At 41.2% G+C, this 26,275-nt stretch overlaps 1 protein-coding gene across 6 annotated transcripts in view; it reads right to left on the reverse strand.

The window, feature by feature from the left end:
• Window positions 1-18,823: 18,823 nt before the first annotated feature.
• Cdk14 (cyclin dependent kinase 14) overlaps window positions 18,824-26,275 on the reverse strand; it is a 554,492-nt gene continuing 547,040 nt past the window's right edge. For all 6 annotated transcript variants that reach the window (XR_004771639.1, XM_035450611.1, XM_027391584.2 and 3 more), the window contains one exon: window positions 18,824-22,130. The gene's annotated coding sequence lies outside the window, so the exon portion shown is untranslated. The remainder of the gene's footprint in view (window positions 22,131-26,275) is intronic.

Consider the following 26,275-nt stretch of genomic DNA (forward strand, 5'->3'; position numbering starts at 1 on the left):
AACTGACAATATGAAAGATACAGGACAATTTGTCACTACAAAAAGTCAGTCATAAAAGGCCTGGAAAACAACAGTTCATTCTCTACTCCTTTAACACCTTTTTCTGATTTGAAATATTGTGGAACAGATCTATTCACTTTTGGAAAATTCCACCTCGGAGACCCATGGTGAAAGGGACATCTTGTTGATATGCCCCGAATCATGCAAATTTTTAACCACAATGAAAGAAAGTTGTGAAATACCATACAGATCTCTGAGGGTGCCAGCCTTAGCCCCAACCACATAGAACAGAGCATATTGAGAAACGAAATATAAAATCAATGGGTATGAGCCTCTTTCCTGCTTATGAGCCTTAAGACTTACAGGCATGCTTGATGGCAAGCTTGGTTCATGGCCCTTTCCATATGATCAATAGAAAGAAAACAAAGTCCAACAGACAGAAAAGCAGGAAGTTTTGAGCCTGCCTCATGGTTATTGTTACCAGGGAAACCAGTTCTTTAGTATTCGTGTGATCAGCTGCTGGCCTCATGGAATCTCTGAGGCCAAGGAAGCATCTAAGGTGGCACAAGGGGAAAGAAGGAATGAAAAACCACGTAGACAAATGGGCAAGCTGTTTAAAAAGGTGTCAGGGATTTAGCCCTTGACCATGTTTCCCACTGGCTTTCACAGTGAGATCAGGGCCAGCATCACATGATTCAAGCCATCATTGCTTTATGTTGTCATATTCACACACCATCTACTCAGGGAAGAAAAACTTCTCCAGGTACAAGGACTTATGAAATCTGGTTTCATTTTTAAAATAGTGATTGCTTAATGCAAAGAGCCTCCTGTGTTTAGACCAGTTTATTCTTATTCCAAGGTGCCTTTCCCTTAGTATTTAAAGAAGGGGGTAAGATGCATCCTTAGTGACCTCGTGAATGACATTTTCCCTGTCAGACAATAGGTATATCTATTACTTCCTGAACATCACCCTTAAATAAAAATATAAAGTAAGCAATGCCACAGAAATCAGAATTCAAGAAGACGCCTTGTAATTCCACTCACCAGCCTGTGGTTGATGATCAAATAATGAGCAGGAAAGGTACCAGAATGTAAAAGAGCCAAGCCAGGGAATTTAGAACCCCAAGTCACAGATTAAAGTTTTTCTGAGTAAAAGAAAACAAGCATAAAATATTAGGCAAATAAGAATCTATTCTCACATCCATGTTAGATTCTTAAACAGTAACAAAACACCGAGAGAGAGAGAGAGAGAGAGAGAGAGAGAGAGAGAGAGAGAGGACTAGTTTGTCAGAATCTACCCAAATCCAACAGTACTTGGTTCATTGCTTCTGAGCCCATGTATAGTAAAGCAGGGCATCCCACATGAAGCAAGCAACTCACTGTTTATTAGACAAATGTTAGGAGAGAAGAATGGGAAAAGGGATAGGAACAAACTACATCCTTCATAGGAAGGCATATTTTCAGTGACATACTTTTAGTTAGGCTCCACCTCTTAATATCTTGTTCATTATAAAATTACCAGCATGTTGTGTTCATTGATTAAAAAGGAAGTATTTCCATGATCCAATCACATTTCCACTAATGTTACCAGCTGGGGTCCAAATTTTTAACATATATGATTTTTGGAGGGACACGTCATTTTCAAACCATAATACCCCACTGTCACCAGTCATTAGAAGAATGCTCAATGATATTTATAATCAAGATTGTGTCTGACTAGTGATTTTCCTACTAAGAATCTGGTCAAGCCAATAGCTAACAGCTCTTTATCTTCTATAACATTATCTAAACTAAGATGCTTGTTGAGTGAAAATGATACTGTTCTTGTCCCTTCATCTGTGGTCTGCAAGACCAAGAAGAAATCATTTGGTATTGTAGGGGTCACCTCCTGGTTTGAGGTTACTAATTCCACTGAACCAAAGATATCACTTTTAACATCCTGTTCATAGTCATGTTACTCTGTGGCAGAATGTGGTTAAGAGATAAAAATCAGTATGATGCAGTCTTCAAATCAACATTTTGATGGATGGAACAAAGCATTAAAGTATAAACATGAGTGAATGATATCCTCATTTAACATTTCAAATGTTGTAATATAAGCTAAATTACCCTGGCTCCTGCCCAACTCTACAGCTTCATCAGTTTGGGTCTTTAGTCCATTCCTCTTTAATACTTGCTTCATCCATTTTGCTTCTGACTCCTCCTAGCAACTAGAGCTCAGTGAAAAAGGTCACTGCTAAGGAAGTTTATCCAAATCCTTAGCTCAGGCTTCCTGTTTCAAGCTCTGTGAATTCGCTGTGAAAGCCTAAGTTTCATGCTGGTTGAAGCCAAGTGAGTTCATGATCATGGCTGAGTCTTCAATACCCATCATAGGTTTGGCACAGAGTTGACACTCTGTTAATATTTCTTAAATTAATGAATGCATGTCCACAGCGACCTAAGTTCTGAGGTGAGAGAAACAAGAGATCACGCTAGAGCTTTTAAATGGTGCGACTGCGGTACAGTTATTTCTTCCCCACACATTTTCTGTATACATATTCCTTGAATACAAACTATTTCAGGAATCAATAAAATGGATGAAGGAAAGAAGTAAGGAATCAATCAATGCAAAACCATCTCTCATTCACCTTTGCTTGCATATATCTGCTGTACATCAACAGTAAAGTTTAACAGACATTTGTTTGTGTGTGTATACACAGCCTTGGGAAAGATGGGAAAAAACCAAATGTACACACAAAACATACAAACATGAGAACCCAAGGTACAGGAGCTGGGTAGATGGCTTGGTGGTTCAAATACTTGCCAGGCAAGTTTGAGGACTAGAATTCAAATTCTCCAAAACCCAAATTGGTTGGGCAGGATGATCCACCTGTAATTCCAGCCTTGGAAGGTGGAAATAGGTGGTCCCCAGGGCAAAGCGACAAGCCAGACTAGGCAAGCTGTACATTTGGTTGAGAGACCCTGCCTCAGTGAAAAGGTGAAAGAGTGATTGAAGATTCCAGGCCTCTACATGCATTCGTATGTGCATTTTATACAGTGTGACCACACACATTCAAAATATGCAACACACACACACACACACACTCAAATGGGGAATGAAAAAAAAATCAAGATGCAACTGAGAGACAAATATCTCTGTCATTTTTAGGAAAAACAGGTGCTGGATATAGAAGAAACCATTTGGGCTGGGATATGACAGGAGAGGGATTCCAGAGCTTCTCTTGGCTCCACCATGGAGCAGGATTTTAGGGCAGGGGTGAAGCTTGTGTCTCAAAGAGATGATGGTTATGCTCAGTGCTCTGTGAGACTCAAGTGTTTTGATTTAACTGGTTTCACCTCTAGAGAGCTTCAGGCCCTTCTCTACACACAGCATGTTGCATGCAGGTTCCACAGCCACTCCTTTCAAGTCTTCAGAGGCTTGTGTGATAGCCTTGAAGGCAGCACACGCGAGGCTTTGGGTTCCAACTCCAGCACCACAAAATTAAAACAAAACAGAAATCTTTGGATATCTTCAAATTAAGTTGGGGCTCTTCTGAAGTTAGAAGGTACATGTTCTATCGTTTAGCTCAGAGGAAGAGGCTTTAATCAAAGATTAGAACACTCCATCCTCTCTTCTAAATCTCCATCTCTATTCCCCAGTCTTACCCCCTTCCAGTGACAGGTGTCTATTCTGGCCCTTTTTGTGTGTAACATGATGGACTCTCTCAAATTTCCTCTCTTCTCTCTCCTATGACAAATGTGGGTAGATTTGCTCCCTGTTGTCTCTCATGACAGTTAAACAGCTATAAACATTCTGGTACCAGAGATAATGTCATGGAGCCACTTTACACAAGTGATGATTTTAGAATCTCTCCTAATAGGCTGAGTGAGGTAAATTCATTAGTAATTAGGTGAAGATAGGCACACTTACTTTTCTTAAATCAACCCCAATGGGTGTGTCTAGTAATATCATGTCATGTTACTATCATAATGTATTTAAGGAAGATCTATCAATCTGAGGAAAGGTTTTCATGGAAGAGGAAAATGGGACATTACAGAAGTTAAGACAACTCAGAAAAAGGTATTTTGTTAAGTGCACAATCAGGCATTCAAAATATGCTTTGACATTTTCTGATCAAAGACAAGCTTTGGCCACTGGTCTTCCTCTTTCTGTAATTCATCAACAAAGCTTTAGAGATGGGGCAGCACTTGTGATGTCATCATGTGTTTTCCTGGTAGCTAAGAAGAAAGGAAGTGGTGAGGTCCTTAACTCTGACTTTCCTACAAGTATGAATGAGTCTTCCTTGGTTGTTCCAGTTCCAAGAATTATAGATAACAATAAAATCCTAAATATTTTACAGAAGTGAAGAAAACAAAACAAGACAACAACAATAACAATAACAAAAAACCAACCACTTCTGTGGGAAGCTGCCTCTACTATCCCATTCAACACATAACAACAGCAAATGAAACACCTGTTGCTATTGGTAACACTCTTAGCCAGAAGATTTTAGCAGTGATATTGTTGATACTGGAGAGGAAAGAAGTGAAGAAACTGAGAATGAGGAGTTGACCTGATTCAGCATGAGGCTTTGTCACCACAGCCACTGTCCTGCTTCCTCCTTTCATGCTAGCTCTTTGGTTCTTCTAAAGGAATGATCTCTGAAATCTATCCTGAGTGTCTATCAAAGCTTTGTGGACTCCACACCAGTTGGGACTCATCACAAGTGGGGAAGAGCCGAATAACTCCACTGGACATGATGACAGCTACTCATCATCCAAAACAAGCTCAGTGGTAACCAAGGAACTCTGAATCTGTATTTCCCCTCATAGCTCCCTCCAAAGTTGTGTGCACTTCAGTCATTTCTCTTCTGTGACAAAATACAGTATCTTTGGATAACTCAAGGATTGTTCATGCTTTTTGCACAGTTTATTTTAATAGTATAAATTATTCACTGGATTGGAAATGTAAACAAAGTCTCTACTTTTTTTCCCCCTTCCAAGGTAACTTTCTCTCTCTGAGGAGTCAAACAATGGGATTTGTGTTTGAGTGAGTTGTAGGAAGTAAGTCTTAAGCTTGAGGAATGAATTACATGTGGGTCTTATTTTTAAACATAAATAAGTAGAGCTTGGAGAAAGGGAAACAGGCAGAAAATGGTCTAAGTAGGGGAGGGGAAGAACAAGTAATTCATTCCCGTGAACTCTAAGACAAGAGTCTAAATACAGAAAAGGAGATGCCAATCTTCTTCCATGGTTGAAAATTTTCTTTCCTCAAGCCATCCCTAGGCTCATAGACTAGGTGTCATTTGTCAGTCAGCGAATAAATATCTCTGCACACCCAGAGCTTCTTCACACAGGGAAGATATATTTCTTACTATCATAGCAATGCCTACAAAACTTACATTCCCTAGTATTAACACCTGCTAGACAGGGATTTCACTGCCTTGGATGGGGTGAGATTGGGCACTTGAATGTCTGTCCAAAAGGATACTATATTCCTTCCCTGTGAAACATTTAAAGCTAGATGATATTTCATTTAATTCACTGGCAAACAGTGTTTTAAAGAATTGGTATTGACTGGAATTTAGTTGAAGAGAGGGAGGAATGAAGAGCGAAGGGGTCTGTACCAGGTTGGAGAAACCCACAGGAGCAGTTGGCCTGAACAAGGGAGAGCACATCGACCCCAGATGCTGTCGGGGAGGCCAGTACAAGACTGATCCAGACCCCTGAACATGGATGTCAATAAGGAGGCCTCTGCACTCCAGGGAGCCTCTGGTGGTGGATTAGTATTTTTCCCTGGTGCAAGAAGGGACTTTGAGAGCCCATCCCACGTGAAGGGTTACACTCTGGCCCTGGACACATGGGGAAGGGCCCAGGACCAGCACAGGAAGATTTGGTGGACTTTGCAGAGCCCCCATTGAGGGCCCTACCCTGCCTGGGGAGTGGTGGGTGGATGGGGTGGGGGAGGACGGATGGGGGTAAGGGGAGGGAGAGGGATAAGGGACTTACATGTGAAACAAGCTTGTTCCCTAACTAGAACTAATAAATAAATTTAAAAAAAAAGAATCGGTATTGAAAGCTCCTTGCCTAGTCTAAGGCAAATCCAAGTATTATTAGTAAGTCTCAGAAACTAGAAATGGAGTGACCACAGTTAATGGGAAGGATTACTTTCCCTTGGGACAATGGATCCTTGGCTTTGGGAACCAGCAAGCCAAAGAGGACAGAAGGTAGAACTCCCCTGTGTAACACTTAGCTGCATGTGAGCGAGTGGAACACCAAGCAGTTAGCGTCTCAGAATTCAAGAGCAGTAAGATAGGCAAAGGTTTAGTAGGTGATTATGGGGGATAATAACAATTGCAGATAATTTCAAAAACTTGAGACATGCCATCCAAAAGCTCAAGAATATCTCCATCTGCTTTTTTCTCATCAGTCCGGCAAAGTTCATCTTTGCCAGAACAATCATGAACATCGTTGTTCAATGTGGCTATGTGGTACCACAAATTAACGAATTTGCAAATTCTTTAAAATACTGCTCATCAAGAGGCCGAGTCTACTTAGTGACTCAATTCTAATCTAGGGAAGGAACAGAAATAATTCTATGTAGCTTTCAAGTTTAGTTATAACAGACATCAAAAGTAGTGGCTGGTCTCTCTCTCTCATTCATTCATATATATATAATATATATATATATATATATATATATTCCTTTGGAGTATGGAAACCACCAAATAGAAAAACCACAGATTAAGAGACCATATTGTTGGCTACAGAGTTGTCATGACTTATTATAACATGCCACTTTTTTTTTCATATGGCATGGGTAGAATATTGGTTATACAGTCTAAGCACACTTACAGGGTTGACAGATGACTTTTACCTGCTCAAACACTCAAACATAAAACAAAAAATTCTCTTTGACTGACTTGTGCACACTACACATTCTATACTTTGCTAATGAAGATATATACATGCATACTACACACACACACACACACCACACACACACACACACACACACACACACACACACACACACACACACATATATATATATATATATATATATATATGTTACCTTTAAAAGCTTATGTGTTTTCAGAAAGGGACCAGACACTAATGAAGACAAGTAGTCCAGGAGATCCAGCCTCTCAGAATGCCTCTGTTGGAGTTTCCTCAAAATTCTGCATCCAGAGCAACTTCAAAGCTGCTGGCTGAGATGGTCCAGCCTCACAGAGTATCCAGCCAAGACTTCATATAAGCCTTGAAGTTTCCCATGACACACAGACTAGACAACAAATGTTGCAGATAATTTTCCTAGGACTTGTCATTATCTCAATTTTCTCAGGGTCACCTAAAGACACTGTTGCCCCCAGACAACAGGAAGCAGTCTAGAGAACATGATGCCCGCATTACCAAGAAATAGGGTGGGTGGTTTTCGGTTATTCGGTGAGTTACGGATGTTTGTCATTGTTTAAGGGGGTTGGTTTCAAGTTATTATTAATCATGGTCACAAAAAAAGCCTTAAAAGGATATTAGATTCAAGTATCTCTTTCTGAAGGAAAAAAGGGGGATATAGATAGTATAAAAAGGATGAGATAAGAGGGTGGATTGTTGAGTCTACCTTTGAACTAAAAAAACCACTGCTAGTCTCAAATATTTTACATTGCTATGAATTTTTGTATAGCGATACAAATTTAAGGTTATTATTGTTTACAGTAAACATGTTTCTACTTTTATTTAAGGTATTATGCCTATGCACCTTATTTGCAATGTAAATTTCTAGTCCTTAAAAGCTATTTAGGATAATAAAGAAATACAGGTTAGCAGTTAGTCATCTGTAACAATCAAACTTATAACAATCATACTCATGTTAGGTATGTTTTCAAGGATAAACAGATATACTTTAAATAGATAAATGGTCTTCAAACTCTACCTACAGAATATGCCATTTAATATGTTCAATAATCTAAGGCTTCTCATGACAGTGAGGCATGTCTGCTCCTGGCAGCATAATCTACTTCAAAAAAGGATGATGGGCATCAAAGAACCTCCATATGGAGTTTGGTTTTTATCATGGCAAAGTTAACTATGGGGCAAGAATCTGTTCTTGCCTCAACTGCTGACAGTATGCTGTCTAAACTGGACAAGAGAACACCAAAGGTGACTGCTGAGCTTTGCCAAGACAAGGTAGGACAGTTCTTCAAAATTTCTGCTTCAAAGAAAAGTCTGTCAGATAGTCTAGGCCGATAGGCCAAAGGTGAATGCCCCAATGTTACAGAGGAATCTTGGGTGATTGTCCAGGCAGCCAACTGTTTCTGTCATTTCTTTATTTCCTTTTTTTTTAATTAGAAAGAAAATTATTTTACATGTCAATCCCAAGCCCCTCTCCCTTCCGTTTCTGTCATTTATTAGTTTTGGAAGTTGTTTGCTTTGCACTTCCTGTTTACTCAGGTAATAGCATATCCTTCTCAGGTCTCTGATGGGGCTGAAGACTAGGTAGCTATGATTTTCCTTGTTACTAAATTCAGAAAGGAAACTCACAAAAGAGGTATGAAGTATACATATAAGGTTGAGAGACATAAAAGCGTAAGTTGTTTATTGAAGAAAATGTTTTAAGGCCTTGAAGGTTACTTTTAGGATGGTAATACAAGTTATGATAAAAATGGTTAGGTATAAAACATTGACATTAGGTATAAAAAGCTAGAGGCCCAAAGAAAAATCTGTCTACACCACATAGACAGAGAGATGCCTGAAAAGACCCAGCAATTCTAACCCCAGCAGTGCAAGTTATTGCTGCCCATATGCCGGAAATGGGTGAAGAAGGTTTGCATTGGCTCCAATCCTTGCAGCATCAGACAGCAACAGATCCTAAGCCAAAAGCACTCAAATAAGACAATTTAGGATGTTGGCTGGCTAGGAATTATGACATATTAAAAAGCAGTTTAGGTGTTATAGGACATTAATTTTGTAGGTGTTGCTTTACAATAAGTAGCTGTTTTATTTCCTATGTGAGCTATTGCCATGAGAAAATGTAAAACATCTATCTGTGATTTGTGGTCTAGGTGGAGGGTCAAGGTTGTAGGGCTTTGAAGAGGCTGTGGATGAGAGAAAGAGGAAAATAAAACAGATCTGAAGCTGGAGGAAAGGAGACCTTGATGGAGAAAAGATGCAAAGTCCAGCACCAATGTCTCCTGTGATGGCATGGAAAACAGAAAAGCACAGAATGTAGTAAGAAGACTTCTGGGTAGGATTATTGAACCTGTTTCCTGGTTCTTCTGACTGACCTACTAAATCAGGAGAAGACAGAGAGAGACCAAAATAAGTATTAGTTAATATGAAGGAGCCAGGACTTTGGTGATTCAAACAGTAGGTTATTTCCCAATATCACCCTTTACAGTGGCAAATGAGACTAAAACAAAGATGAATATAAGGCTGTGACCCATGAATCAGTCCTTTACCCCAGCTGGGTTGAAGATATTACTCTCTAAAATGTTGCCAATTAACACTAATGATAACAGAGTTTGTACAAAATGAAGAGTAGCTTCAGGACCCATGAACTCCTCTGAGAAATCATTCAGCCATAATATTGGGGCACACTAATAAGAAAGGAAGGATAACTCAGAGGAAAAAACCAAGAGCCTAGAAGATGGAGCCAGAAGTTGTGCCCTAATCAAATATGCAATACCCCCTTCAAACTTCAGAGTGGGCACAGATTGCCAATTACTGCAAATGCTTGGTTTTTGAAACTTCTGTATGGTCATCCCATGCTGACTTCACCAAAGTATGTTAAATGTGGGGCAAATACAAGGACTTGCACCTGGACAGCCTCGGGTATAGCACTTTAGCTAAATTTTGATGAGATTCCAAATCCTAAAGCAACTGATATATCAGGGACTTCGTACATTGTGGACTTTTCTGGTTAATTTTCATTGCCAACTTCGCCCCTAGAGTTAACCTGGGAAGAGGGAATCTTAGTTGATGAATACCCAGACCAAATGGCCAGTGTTCATGTCTGTAAGAGATTGTCTTGATTGATGATTACTGTGGGAGGGCCCTGCCTACTGTGGGCGGCACCATCCCTAGGCAGGTGGGTCTGGGCTATGTAAGAAAGCGGAGTAGGCCAGTGAGTGGGCCAATAAGTAGCATTTCTCTGTGGTTTCCTCTCCAATTCCTGCTTCAGTTCTTGCACTGACTTTGCTTGATGTTGGATTGTTGCCTGGAAGTATAAGCCAAAGTAAACCTTTTTCTCCTGAGATTACTCTCGGTCCGAGTTTTATCACAGCAGCAGAAAAACTAGAATAAGGGTATTTTGTAAATGGGATCAGTATACATGACTTGTGGTCAACAGTGGCATATACATCTTTGTAATATTACCACAATTTCTACTAAAGGATAAGGTCTAATTCCCTTTCCTTTAAAGAAAGACTGTCCATGGTGATTTCTATCAAGCCAACTGCTACATCATAAAAAGCAATATAGCATCACTTGACTTTCTTATTTGTGTATGCACAGTGAAGCCCTGAGTCTCTAAAAAGATTATTCAGGTAACCTGAAGCCATAAAGCTTAGGAGACCTTTGTGGGGAAGCATGTTAAATTAGAGAGCTCTACTCACTGTTCAACTCAGTGTCCTTCTAATATGGGGTACAATGCACAGTCTTAGGTGACCTCAGTTTATCCACCATCAGATTGCAGCCTGATTTCATTAAATGTTGTAAGTCACAGCCATCTAGATAAAGTCCTTCTGAGTTCATTGAAAGTGCAAGGTAATAAATGTCTGTTGTAAGACACTAAATGTGTGAGTTGATCTGTCACATAGAAATTGATAGCCAGACAAACAAAGCACAATACTTCATTCTGTGTGAATGGAGAACCTTGGAACTCAGAGAAGCTCAGTTTGAATTCTAGTCAACATTCTCAGGCTTCATTCAGGTTCCTTCTGTCCTTAGGTTGAGACTCCCATTAGATCCCAGGCTATTCTTCCTCTGACACTAATAGTTTAGGCTAGACTTCAGTAATCTGTGACCTTTGCATTTGCTCATCTCTTTTTGAGATTCTAGTTCTTTCTGGAATTCCCTGATATCTTTACCAGCACATTTTAGCATCATCACATCATCTCTTGCCATCCCCAGGCCTTCTGACTGTAGTAGGGAAGGACACCCCTGCCAGCCCTCCATCCAGGCTTCATTTCAATTTATGGAAAAGCCTGCCTCACCTTTACTATCAAGGCTGCACATAATGGGAACAAATGTAGTGTATTTTCAGAAAAATGGGAATGAGGCTTATATAGATCACAAACTTGGGGATGACTCTTTTACTTTCAAAACCACAATGTGGGAAGAGGCAAGTCCCAGGAGAGCTAGATTAGGGCTCTCCAAAGTGCAGGGCCCAGGCAGGGCTGCCTTTATGATGCCACCCACCAAGACTTGGGTAAGTTCTGTGTCCAGTGCTCACTGAAAATCTTTAAGACAGCTTAGCTAGAGACAGATGGTCCCTATCCTGGAGGAAGGGGGTGGGGTGTGATGGTGAACCTTTTGGTGTACGGCTTAATGCTGAGAAACTGATGCTTGATTTCCACTGTTGTTAAATTTGGAAACGCTCCATTGTCATTTCTGAAAAACATTACTGTTCTAACAAGGCCTCCCAGAGCCTTGAAGTAACCCTCCCAGGGTAGATAATTTCCCTGAGTTAAGCCACCAACACAAAGGTGCCCATTCATGGTCTCTGTCCCAGAGTTGGAATATGATGCTGACATCACTGTCATTAGTAGCTCAGGGATTTATTTTGTGGCGGCTGTGGCATTTGCATTACATTTCAACAGTGCAGCCTAACCCCAAAGGACCAGACTGAGATGCCAGCTGCACGACATACTAGCATGGTGACCTTGAACTTAGTAATTCATCACTCAGGCTCTTGTGTAGGCTTAGAGTGTGGGCATGTGCCAGGCTCCCCAGGGAGCCCTCCTTCCCAACCAAACTGCAGCTGGTGGCCAGAGCTTCAAAGGAAAAAGGGCACCAGTTTAGTCCACATGCAACGGCAGGACAACATGGACTGAATAGCACAACACACATATGACCGAGACTCACATATTAACTGACACAGGATGACCCTTGATAGAGCACTGCATTGCTTCTCTATCTTGGTTGTGATTGAAAGCTTGCAGCCTCACCTGGAAATGGACCCAAAGGCTGAAGGGGATTCAGTTCCTCTCCCCAGGAACAGCTCTCCTCCAGGGCTGGGGCAAGGTAAAGGCACCAAAACACATGTATAACTATGACATCCAGAGTGGAGAGCTGAAGCTTGAGTATTGCTTCCATCACTTCATAGAATGAAAAAGGATTGGAAGCTATAGTTTTTGCTTGGCTTTGTGAAGATACAGGGGAGGCCCTTGCCAATAGGCTCCTCTGCGTGTTTTCTATGTGCCGAAAGCAAATTTCTGTGTACTGCAAATATCTGGGGAGCACGGAATTATGCTAGGTACAAGCTACAGAAATGCAATGAATACATCTACACGGACCGCTTCAGGAGCTCGGTGTCCTGAGGACATCAGAAAAGTACTGGTCTAGAGGACAAGAGGGCCGTGTGTGTGCACGCGCGCGCGCGCGTGTGTGTGTGTGTGTGTGTGTGTGTGTGTGTGTGTGTGTGTGTTTGTCTGTCTGTCTATGTGTGTATGTATGCATATGTCTGTGTATGTATATGTGTGTATTATGTATGTATACTGTATGTGTCTCTCTCTGTCTATGTATGTATGTGTGTATGTGTGTGTATGTCTCTTTCTGTGTGTCTGTTTATGTGTGTGTGTATGTCTCTGTGTATTTGTGTGCATCTCTCTCTGTGTGTGCACATGTGTAGCAGAGCATGGACATGGGGAAAGTGTGTGAAGAAGGCCCTGGCTAGATTTGTTGTTTTAGAATTGAGGGTCATACTGAATTATAACACTTAGCTTTGGCAGAGAAAATACAGAAATGTCAATGTTTCTTCTACAGAATCCCAGAGCTGGGGGCTGAATTAACAGGAGTGAAGGAGGACATGGAATCTCACACTGCTCTGTGTTTACCTTTTCTTTCTGCCAGAAACCCCATGCCTATGTTTCTTTGGCGACTCTCTTGTGTCTTTCCCAAGGCAGCCTCCTTTCTCCCAGGCCTGACCCCAGCTCTGGAACCTGGGGAAGGTATCAGGTCTTCTCTGGTGCTTCTGTAGCTTTTACTTACAAGCTTACTGCATGGACACAAAGTCTGTGCAGTTGTTTCTTCCATGGAGGCTGAAGGCAGAGCAGTGACTCCCCAGATTATTGCTTGCTGAGCCCAGTTCAGTGTCTGACTCCCTGGATGTCTTTGAGAGATGTTTGGAGAACAGAAGCTCTGGATAAGATGGTAGTCCCTTGATGAAGATCAGTTTGGATACCCATCCTTCAGGAAGTCATCCCAGGTACTCCCTTTCTTTCTTTGGATTCTGTTTCATTCACCCTGCTGTCTTCCTCTTGTGAATTCACTTATTTCATCAACACTTATTGAAAACCTAGACTGGATCAAGTGTTACACTAGAATGTAGACATGGGAAGATGGAAAAGGACCAGAACTCACCATGAAGGGGAAGTCAAATATGTGGACCCAGGAAGAGGTAGTTACAATAAAATGGAAACAGTGCAACAGTAAAGATGCCCAGAAATTGCCTTTTCATTACTCATTAGTGCTTCAACTATCTCCTGTATTTTATTTATTTGCAGTGCATGAGGTTGAAAATGTTACTTTGTGTATGTACCCTGTCCATGAGCAATGTGCTCCCTCCCATGTTTTGTATTTTTTAAGCATTATTTAAAAGAAGTGCTGTTTATAACCCATTTCCAACACTCAGAACAATACATGGTAGACACTCAATTGTTATTTATTAAATACATTGTTATCATATGCTCTTTTACTTTTTCCAGTTAGTTCATATTTATGTCTTGTTCAAAGTCCTTAGACATCTTTTTTTTATTATTATTTTATGGTTCCATTTTCAAGAAGAAATTCTTCCATACTGTTGCCATTTTGCCTTAACCATATGGCTTCCAACATGGTCTTAGTACACAAAGATCAGCTCTTATGGCCAGGAAGTGCCTTGCACATATTCCTGTATCCCTGCATACATTATCCATTTACTACACTAACGTTCTTTGAAGTTTCGTTTTTTTTTTTTTTTTTTTTGAAAGAAAAGTGATATCCCCATGTCAATCTTACTTAAGCTACACTATCTTTTAAATTCTGCTCACCTTCTGCTATACCCTGGGCACCATTTTTAGTCATAAGGACATAGAGATTAGAAAGAAACCTGAGCATTATCATTTTTGAAATGATGTGGGACATGAGAGGAAGCGGTGCTGTGTTTGGGTGAAAAACCCCAAGTTCAAGAATTCTAAGTGGGAATCTGGTCTTCTTGGTTATTGAGAAGGCATATTTCAAAGTGACAGTTTAGGTTTGCTTCTTAAGGAGATAGAAACATGGATCCTCATTTACACTCTGATCCTAGGTCTTGCAAATGTTAGAAGGGATCCTTATCTGTCCCCTTACCAGGGTTGGCTTCTAAATCCCAGCTTCTTTAACTGTAGTCTGTAAGTCCATTTGGGATCTTGCAACTAGATGTAGGTTCCTTCAAACTTGGCAATAGTATTATTTTCTGACCCCAAATTATGTGAAAAACACCTGGTAAATCTGGGCTATTTCTGGCAGCCTCATCTGTGTTGTACTTGACACCGGGAGAGCCTTCGTTCTGGGTGCATGTGCACTCTGTATGACCCTTGCTGCTGCTTTTCGATGCACTGCCGAACGAAGACTGGTGCTTGAGACATAGATATACACAGCAAACTCTCTGATGTTTCACAGCCACATGGTCTCCTTGTGGGAAAGATCCTTTTAAAGAGCTGGGAGATGGCTTAGTGGTTAAGAGCACTTAATTGTTTTTCCAGTGGCCCAGGTGTGATTCCCAGCATCTACACGATGGTCAACAACTGTTGGTAACTCCAGTTCCAGAGTATCTGACACCCCTTTCTATCTGCTTAAGAACTGCCTGTCCACAGTGGCACAGACAGTGCAGCAAAGCAGCCATAAACAGAAAAGACACAATTTACAAAAGACTTTTAACAATTTCCTGCCGTGATTCTTCAACATGTAAGGATACAATGAGTACATTTAGAATGCACTGTGATGAGAATATTTGATTTTAGCCATTGCTGTCCAACTTGCTAATTTGAGTTTCCTGAATCATGGCTAAATATTGCCTTGGGATTAGGGTAGGCTTTCCTTTTCTGGGATGGCACTGTTCTTATCAATGGCAATAGTAATATCAAAATATTGAGATATGAAAATCACTGGAGATGCTCTGTGTCCTGTAATATCAAATTTTCTGCCAAAATTGAATTTCTCTGTAAAAGTAACTAAGCACATCCACCTCACTCACTAGCATGCCAATTTCCTTTTTTAAAATAAAAGGGAAAGTTATTTTTATATGAAAAATTATTTTAATTTTTTAAATTAAAATTTGACAAATATTTGTTGTGTATGTATGTGCAATAGCATGCACCATGGGACACATTTGGAGGTCAGAGGCCAGCCTCATGGACTTGGTTATCTCCTCCCACAGTGTGAGCCCCAGGGATGGAATTCTGGTTGTCAGGTTTGTCTGCATGCACTTTTAGCAGCTGAGCCGCCTCTACTGCTATAAAACGAACTTATTTATGATGTACTATGAGCAAATGTTTGGTTTGTGTGCCTTTTTATATACTTATATATCCAGGGCACTGTAAAACGTTCTTACACAAAAGGGGTGTAAATGAAAAAGGTTTAGGAAGCTATTAAGTAGGGAGATGCAGTCATTCCCATAAGAAAATCAACTCCATCCTAAAGCAAGATTTAAGGATTTCTTTGTTTAATTTTATTTTCATGAGTATTTTGCTTATGTGTATATATGTGTACATTGTGAGCATCTGGTACCCACAGAGACCAGAAGGAAGTCACATCCCTGGAACTGGAGTTACAGATGGTTGTGAGTCTCCATGTGGGTGCTGGGAACCTGTGCTCTGCAAGAACAGCAATTGCTCTTACTACTGAGTTATCTCTCGAACCTCTATTTTATACTTATAAATGCCTTTTAAAATATCAAGACGCTATTTCCTGCACATGAAAATACATGAAACCCAAGTCTGAATACGCAAACTGTCTCATCTGAACACTGTCCGTATGTGGTGTGAAAATGCCACTTTCACACCACAATTGTAAAGTGGTTAACTGTGGCATATTGTAGGCTGGAAAATGAAAAGTTCTTGCTCTCTGGCCTATGCAGAGAAAATGCTACCTGCCCCTACAGTGGACCTCAGGTTGGAGGAGACAGTCTAGCAGTTCCCACACTGGCTGCACAATACAATCACCTGTTGAGTTCCCAAAACAAATCAGTGCCAGGTCCCCACCCTCAATAATTCTGGAGTGAATTGGTTTGGGGTGGAGGTGCTTTTAAAACTTCCGGGTAATTCCAACAAGAGTTGAGGCTGAAAGCCACTGGATCGGCGATGACTTCATGGGCTTCTGAATTTCTCAAGCGTTAGGCAAGATAGTCACAGACCGTGTCTGCTTGGAGAGCCTAGACTGCAGCCTTTCTTTGGAGGAAGCCCAGCAGTTACTGAGGCTGAAGGAAAGAGAGAATTTGTTTCTCTCCATGGTGTTATTTATAAAGCTCAGTTTTGAGCTTCTCGCGGCCCTTGAACTGGTAGTTCGGACATGTCCCCGGACTTCTCGGCACCGTGTACATGTGTTAGGCAGGCCCCCTTGGGCATCATAGCACATACCTTTTCAGGAATCCCAGTTGGGTCGCTTTTCAGGATACATCCGACAGACCACCCTCATTTTGTCTTTGCAGTATGCCTTCTCTAATTATTGGTGGCCTCACAGGGAAGGGGGAAAAAGACAATTTTACCAGAATCCCATTCCCAGCTGGTTCTGTCAGCCCCATTGGCACAGGATGGCTCTGGGGCTGCGAGGCTGCTCTGAGCTATTATTGTGCCTGGCTTGGTCTCAGCACGACCCAACGCAGACAATACAGCACACGGAGAGCATGAGGGATGAACAGTAAATACAAGACCTTGGATTTCTTTTTTAATCTTGTCAGTTTTTCCCTGATTTGTGTCCTTTATCGTAGCCCCTCTGCTATATAAGCTTCTCAAATCTAATGCCCATAACGCCACCACCCACTGGTAGCAGCAGGCTGCGGGGCCACTGTGGGGTTCTCATTGCAGGTATTTACAATGCCTGCCATTATTCGGCGACTGTACGTGTTAACCCAGTGGCATAAGGTTGCTCCAACACCTTCCCCTCTGGTTTCTCTACACTCTGGGGGCCGAGAGCAACTACAAGAGTGCTGTCCTCCAGACTGGAACTGCCTGGCTCAGAAAGCACACATCACATCCTGCTATAGATGGAACAGCCCCTGCAGGAAAAGAAGGAATGCTGGGTAATTATGGAACTCAGAAGGTGCTTGACATTTCTGCCACCACTTTAAGAAAGTTAAAAATATTTCTCAGATGTATTTCTTTGCCTTTTGTAGATTCCAGTCCTCCATCCCCCTTTGGCTTATTAAGAGCTCTTGTGATTAGACCAACGGTGGCATGCAGTCACAATCTACAATGAATGCTCTCTAGTTGCTGCAGCTGCTGGGAATGACTCCCAACCGAGGCCACATAGCTGCTTGGAAGTGAAAGAGGACCCTACTTTTTGCTTCTCTGAAACACCTTCCTAGATCAAGTAATTCTTTTTAGACTTATGGAGCTTTCGTTGCTTTACACAGTAACTTATGGATCCCTACATTTACAAAGTATTGCTACTTTGGCTATTGTGAAGGCCACCTTTAAACAGCCCCCTGTCTCAACATACAGAGCAACTGTCTCAAAATGAGTTTGCCCCTAGCACAGGTGCTTTACAGACAGCAGGGCAAGCAGCTGGGGGCTGAGGAGCTGTTCACATGTGGGATTCACATAGGCTAAGAACTGTTTTATTTAATTATAGAAATGTGACTTTTAAGAGGACTTAAAAACAGGAAACCCAGTGGCTACAGAAGAGCAAAGGAAGGAGAGCCTTCTGCTCTTGGTGTGTAGGGGTTTGCAGAGAGGAAGCCAGGTGCCTGGGTCTTCCTAAATGGAATGTAGACCTGCAAACACCTTCAAATCGGCAAATGCCCTCTGTCTACTGAAAAGTGTATTTGTCATGACTCTCATTAATAACTTGTAAAATCATTTGGGCATGTTTGGGGTTATGACAGATCCAACAAGGTGACAAGAGGAAAAGGATGTATCTCCCAAGTTGTCAGTATTCTAATGTGGGCTGCCAGCACTGCCCTGCTCACTTGGGCATGGGGACCCTCTAGGTTGTGTCACAGATACACACCAGCTGGATCTACCAGAACAGTACAGCCTCTCCCAGAATGTCCGTGGAGCCTTACAGGATGTCAGGGGAGAGCCACCCACTCACCTCAGATGGGAACATGGTAAGGCTAGAGAAACTGAGTAAAAGATTGAAATGACTGCAATTAATGAATAGAGAGACTCCAAATGTACCTGAGCGAGGTAGAACACGGGGAACCTGGGCACAGGGCCAGGGGAAGGCCTGCAGCTCACAGCCTTGACTCACAGGGCCCCTGAGTTTCTACCAAACTTTGCACAGCAAAGCAAGAAAGGGGAAAAGACTTACAAGAAATCTAGAACCCTCCAGGAACCCACTTGTTCCCATATGTTGTGCATCTGGTCTCTTCCATCACTCTTTCAGAAGAACTGTGCTGAGTCTTAAGCTATGTTGGACACACACAAATATGTATCAAGACGCCATCTGCAGATTCGGCTATACTTTATTCCATATCATGTTACAGAAAACAACAATGACAGCTGACAAACCATTACATCCTTCATAACACAGACAAATTACAATTGGCAACACATATGCGACACGTAGTATTCCATTCTCCTTGCTATGTGTCATGTTGAAGCATAATGAGTCTCAGAGGTACTAACCCCATTAAAAAGTACACATCTCAGTGCATCATATAAACAAGGGGGGGGGCAAGAAATGAAAGGAAACAAGAAAAATCCGAAAGTCCACTCACGAACAAAGAATGTAGATTTTATATGTGCCTCTATTATATGCTGCCGTGAGAGGGGGCAGTGAGAATAGGAAATTGCTTATTTCATTTGAGATTTTAAAATTTTCAGCTTGGTATATGAGGAAACAGAAGACTAATAGTTTCCTCTGTGTACAAGCCAGGAACAGAGAAGGAAGTTATACACAATTATGCAGCATATTTCTATGTATAGGGGCAGGCAACAATCTACCCTGGTATGTACAACCTAGACATCCTCTTATATAACAGAAGATTACAAACCAGTAATATTCACAGATGGGTGTCTGCCATGGACACATACACAGGGTACTGATTACAGTGGTGTCGTATGCACACAGAGGAAAGGGTACCACGAGGTACTGGTTTTCCTACATTCCCACAGGCTCCCTTGGAAACTTTTCTAGTCACTTGAGAGCTAGAAATGAATTCTCATCCTTGCATGGTGGGTAGACAGCTGGCCCTGCCTTACACCTCTAATTTTTTGCCTAGTACAGCAAACACATTTTTGCATCCTGTGTATCTTGTATTTCTTAACTAATTAAACTGTTCCCCTTAAGAAGATGAAAATTAAGTCCCCTACTACCTTTCCAAATACTGTGTGTAGTGAGGCTGAGTTGATACAATCACCATGCCAAGGTGTTCATGCTATTCTTACCAGCTGTCCAAACTCAAGCTATTCCTTCATAGAAAAATAATCTCGCCAAGCATTCCAGTGCTTTTTCGATAGTATAGTAACATGTTAATGAACACAGTCTCTACCAATTTTCACAATACCCTCAGAGAGGGTGGGAGAGGAAAGTAGGGGAGGGGGAATATGACTGTGCTAGGCTGGAGTTGGGCAGACACTTTGGATTTCCTTCCTTGATGACAAGGACCGGAAACTGAAACCCTTCTAACCAGAGAGGTGTGCCTGACTTGAGGCAGACCTCACACTGAGCAGTGCTGTGTCTCACTTCCCAGAAGCTGTCTAGACAAGGGCACGGATCTCTGGTTGTCTTTACATTCTTACTTGAAACCTTTCAACATTAGCATGGAGCTCCTGACTTATACTTAGTGAAATATACACATGATGGGCTCCCCTCCCCAGATGAATGGAGGATTCTAAGCAAATCACAGGGGAGGCTGTTTTTTTAATTACACATAAGGTTTTCTCCCCACTTAAAGAACTCCCAATTTAATTATACTTTAACTCAAAATACCTGTAAAGACTTCCCATGGAAGGAATTATGAAAGGGGACTGAGAATCATTCCCAGGCAGCTAACAGTAAACACTGTCAACTTGCGTGACACTTTTGCCTTCTTTCAACCCATTCAGGAAGCAATTCCTTGCTTAGCATCTGCAAGATTGCAGTTACTGCTCCCTCTGGATAGACAAGGGGGTGGGTTATGCCTATGACTCAGAGGCAATGCCTTTGAAATCTAGGAACCTGGCTCTGCTTCCAGGGACACACTGGGTTTGACTACAAAGAAGCCTATTTCTCATTTGAGAATCAGAAAGCCCTTGTCAAACTGCATCACAATTCCTTGTCTTGATCCTAAAACTGTGTGACACATTTCAAGCTCATAGTTTCTCCTCTTTTCTCTGGAGTAGTAAAACATAGAACAATGGGCACAGATGCGTTTCCATGGGGATTTGTGTCAGGAAGTGCAAGAGGCATGCTTTATGTGAAGTTTCCTAACTGCCCCTTGCACCCGGCTTTACTGGGGCTCTATAGTGAGGCTACCTGTGGAAGAGGCCAGCACTAGGTAGCTCCCCACAGATCAAGGTGCAATGTATGCTAGAGTCCTCTCTCCCAGTAACTCAGACCTGCCTTCATCTTCCAAGGTTCCCAAGCTCCTTCAAAAAAAGGGAAGCCAGTTCTCTTTTGCCATTTCTATTTTAAAGCAAAATTCCCACATTGCTTTTTAAGAACTGAATTTGAACAGTTATTGCAGGAGACTGGTTGAAAGTCTGGCACCCAGTGATGACTTCGGAACGGCTTGGAATGTTTCTGAGCAATCTAATTCAAAGGTGCTTTGTTGTAAGTGAGCAAATTTTTAACTCTAGATAATTTTTAAATTTGCTTTTTAAGCGTTAATCGGCCAAGATGGCTTCCAAGACTAACCCTTGACAGACAGACTTTTTCTTTTTAATTTGCACCCAAGTTTTAAGAAAGATATTCCTTACTATTTTCTCCAGTTAAAAAAACACGGAGCATAACAGAGCTGGTGGAAAAAATAAGATGTAGACAAGACTCAGAACACATGTAAAAAGTTGCCTTGTTTTCTATAGGTTAAAAAAAAAAGTTAGCCTTCATCTTTGTCTTTGTTCTTGGTGCTTGTTTCTCTACCCACAACCTGCTCAGAAACAGCCAGGCTATTGAAAATGATAAGCAGATTCTGGTTTCCTATAAATGTGGGGACATTTCCAATAAAAAGAAAACCCCACATTTCCAAACGTCCTCAAAGGTAAGCAACAGGTTGGGCCCACTGTCTGGGACCATGCAGTCTAGTCAGTCAGAAAACACGGGGTTTGTTTTAGCAGTAAGAATGTCCTTCTTGGTGGCTACAGAATGTACTCTGTTCTCAAAGAAAACACACATTGTTTCATGCCACTGTGTGGCTTTCAAGTGCAGACATTACTGAGGAAGTGTGAACACCAAATGTGTTGTCTTAATGTATTTAAGACATGGCTGGTGAAAGCATAAAAACCTTCACAGAGACACTGTGCAGCAGAGGGAAGTCAAACAGAATCAAACACAAAAGACTGAAAAGAATACATGCCATGTATCAGTAAGCAAAGCTTAATCTTCACATAGCTCTTGGAAATCACAAGGTATCCAAATGCGTGCAAGGTTTTAAATAAATTGCAGAGAAAACAGGGTCTTGCCAGCTTCAATTTTCTTGTAAGTGAAATCCACCACAGGGGGCAGAAGGGAACTGATCCAGGAGCCCCGCACTGCTGGCCACTTCATTAGTGTTTTTTATTTTTTTTATTATTTCTTCTTCTTTTTCTTCCCAGAATGATGACAACTTAATCCTGCAAGAAGGAAAGGAGAAAATTGTTACATTAAGAAAAAAACTTACATCATTCATTTTTACTAAATTACTTGGGACATTAAAATTGGTCAGGCCAAATTGAGCCCACCGCTGCGCTCCATAGCTCCACGGCTCCATGGAGCACACACATCAGAGGTAGAACAATTTCCTTTATGAAAACACTTCTTAAATAAGATAAACAAATGTTCCATCCATATTTTCTTCCCTTGAAATACTGTAACTCCGTGAATTTAAATGGGTAAATTCCTTTTGGACTATTTAGAGAAAAATGCATCCAGCTAAATTCCCTTCCTAACCTATTAGAGGCAATGCTGATCTTAACTAAGTGACCAGAGCACTAGAACATTAGAAGGACAGATCATCATGTTTGTTTGTATGAATTCGAAAGAGAAAAGTGGATCCCACACATGCTTTTAAAACCAGTCATATAGTTCCTTGGTTGCCTGTTATCAGTTATATTAGATTCACCAGAATGAAGCTGGATGGCCAGCATGGCACCCCCTTCCCAACACCCTACATAAGCCTTCATGCTTCCAAAAACACCAGCCTGAAAATGGGAACCCACTGTAGGCAAGGGTATCAGTGAGAATGAAGCAACCTTCCTTTCCATTCTTTTTGTTTTTGTTTGTTTTTGTTTTTCCAGACAGGGTTTCTCTGTGGCATTGGAGGCTGTCCTGGAACTAGCTCTTGTAGACCAGGCTGGTCTCGAACTCACAGAGATCCACCTACCTCTGCCTCCCGAGTGCTGGGATTAAAGGTGTGCACCACCAACGCCCAGCCCTTTCCATTCTTTTTAAACAGCTCTTATTCGTCTTTGTTGAGCACCCTAGGTAGGAAAGGGTATATCTAGCTTTGCGAAGTGTGGGACTCCCTAAGTTCAAGTTCCCCAGTTGAAGGAGTTGATGCGTCATCAGCCCCATGTCATCTCAGAACCCATTTGTCAACTAGGCTTAGAAGCTTGTTCCTGGTCACTGCCTAGCCAGGCCTGTCTGTTATCAACTATAGGAACATTTGTCATCTGGCTGGACATAGGATAAACGGTGGCCAAAGCTGCTGCCACAGGTTTGACTATGCCAGAGATCTTACACACTCAACCTGATGCTGCTCCCATGGGCAGCAGCATTGAGGACATGGAATCTCATTCACCGCCTTGCAGTGAACTAGCAGTGAATGAGCCAAGAGTGCAAAAAGTGCCATTCTTAGATGCATGAGACCATCGTCCCTATCCGCTACTGGTCTTCACTTACTCTGGTGAATTTTTAGAATTTTACCCTCACCTACATTCTTTTTTAATGGAGGTAAAATTCATATAACACAAAATAAAACATTTCAAGGTGCATAATTGGGTGGTACTTAGGCCAATCACAATCTGAGCAGTCATGGTCTCTATGCAGTTTCAAATATTTCAGCACTTTCCACGGAGACTCGACAGCATTTACAGTAGTTGTTCTCATGGCCCCTTGCCCTGCCCACAGACTAGCACCCACTCTCTTCCTGTCTCTATGGTGTTGCCTATTCTGAGTAGTTCATCTAAGAGGAGTCAGACAATGTGTGACTTGTTGCATCTAGCAGCTTTCAGCTAGCATAATGTTTTGAAGGAACACCATGTTGTAGTATGTATCAGTACTTTATTATCTTATAAAATGTTTGAGTAGTGCCTCATTATATGGCTATATCACATGGGCCTTACCTGTCAGTTAATATATGCTTGAATTGTATTACCCCGTGGCTACTGTAAATAAAGTTACTATCAACACCAATGTGGTACTAGAGTGTTTGCTCTAGTACCTGATTTGAATTCCCCTGGTTATACAACTGCAGGTGTAATTCCTGGGTCAAATGGGAATTCTACTTTTAAAGTTTTGGGGAACCGACAAAACTTTCCATAGTGAGGCTCTGTTTAGCTCCCCACTTGCAATGAAGAAGTGCTCCAATTTCACCATACCATTGTCAACACTTGTTTGTTTTCTCTTCATTTTAAACAGTATTTATTCTATTATGGCAAACTGACTTATTTCCTTTGACTTGCCATTTTCCTAATGGTTAGTGGTGTTGAAGACATTTTAGTGAGCTCATTTGCCATATGGAAATGTTTCTTCAGAGAAGTATCTACATAAGTCATCTCCTCACCTTATAGTTTATTCTGTGGCTGCTGAGTTGCAGCTCTTTGTGGACTGGGGACAATAATTTTTCATCAAATATACAACTTTAAAATAACTTTCTACCATGGATTGCCAGTAACAACGTCCTTTGGATTTTAATGAAGTTCAATTTACATATTTCTATTTCGTTGCTTATATTTTTGGTGTCACATTTAAAAACACAGAGCAAAATCTAAAGTTTAGATCCTATGTTTTCTTCTATGATTTCCTACAGTTTAGGTGTTTTTTTTTTCATTCATTTCATGCATTTTGGATATGGCGGGAAGTATGGATCACCTTCTATTCTTGAGAGTTCTCTGCCACCTGACTGGATGGGAGGTAAATCAAAGCCTCCGATCATGTTTTCTGGAGAGGTCTCGGTCTACACAGATACCACACATAAGTGCTTTGCTATCTCCAAATCTTAACTTACCCATTGCTATTTCAAATGTTTGCTGCTCTGAGTAGCATTCTCTATCCACAGGAATCCACCCCTCACTTCCACCCCGAGGCACCTTTATTAAGTCTTTTCTAGAAGTCACTACTACAGCACAAGTAATAGCAGCTCCTAGAGCCCCACCCAACTTCTTGCAGAGAAATAGAGAACATGTACTTGGCTCCATTTGCATTGTTATGAAAGCACACATTCTAGCTATGCATGAAAATTCTTTCGGAGGTCCTCGAGATCAAGGAGAGAGAACACTTATCCCTACACTGTTTCCACAACACTTTCTATTTCAAGCTTCCTTTTCCAGTTTCCATCTCACTACCAATTTTCACCTTTTTTATTAAGAAAATAACAGAGATGTCCATTTTATTCCATAGAGTTTTAAAAGAATGAGATTCCAACTCTTTCAGGTAGCCTATCCGTCCCTCCATCCAGAAGAGCTGTATTTGTTTGCTGCTGTTGTCAACAAATGCTTGTCTAGGCATGCGACCCTATGGTTCTCTCCAAATGATGCAGTCTTTGCTTGACTCTACTTCTTCTTACCAGGAATGGCAGGCAGGATTTATTCTTTGGTATAGGAAAAACATATTTTTTTTACTCCACTATATTATATTCAAAAGGAATGTTTTGATTTCCAATATATGTGACTTCACATAACAATAAGTGGTGCCAACCCCATACACTTTCCTACCCTCTCGAGTTCATTAAAGATGTTTTCTACAAACTGATACTGTTTATTTGGTCTTGCATTTTCCAGATTCTGACTGCAATCTATAGGAGAATCATATATGCCTAAGCTAAGGTGTAGTAGAATTAGAAAGTAGGGGCTAATATACACCAGTAGTAACTGGCTGGTAAGTGGTGAATACCATGATTATGGAAAGCCCATTCCTTAGCTTTGGGGTCTGATGTTTAGTGGAAGAATCTAAGAGTAAGAAAATAGAGGGGGTGCCAATGACAGCATGCCTCCCATCTCTGTGGCATGATTCTGAACAGCTCATGGTGTACCATCTTCCCTGCCTGATGCTTTTACAGAGCACTCATCCTCTCACCTTGGGCATCGTTAGCTCAAGTTTTACTGAAAGCACATAGAACATTTTTAGAAATCTTTAAGTGCAATCAAGTCTCTCATGGGTGGGGGGACTTAGGCTGAAGTAACGAAGATATACTTGGACAGGAAAGTAAAATATGATGTAAATGTAAATCTCCCTTCTATACTTGATTGTCAACTCAAGTACGTCACACGCACAATATAGATGAAGACGATATAAGTGAATAAAAACTATAAGCTGAATGGTCCGTGTATATAAATTTATATACCACTCCTGGGTATACAAATCATAAGACAGGTGGGTGGGTGCCATTTTTATCCAGTTTTCAGTTTTCACAATGAGCTTTCTCTAAAATGAATGTTGTAAAGAAGAAATTGGATTCGATTGATAAAAATCCTTATTCAGAAGTATCTACTTAGAGCTTCTCAGCTATAAATATTAATTAATTGGATCACTGGTACCCATAATGCAACTTTGTTCTGAC

The sequence above is a fragment of the Cricetulus griseus genome (genome assembly GCF_003668045.3).
Source record: "Cricetulus griseus strain 17A/GY chromosome 1 unlocalized genomic scaffold, alternate assembly CriGri-PICRH-1.0 chr1_0, whole genome shotgun sequence".
Taxonomy (NCBI): domain Eukaryota; kingdom Metazoa; phylum Chordata; class Mammalia; order Rodentia; family Cricetidae; genus Cricetulus; species Cricetulus griseus.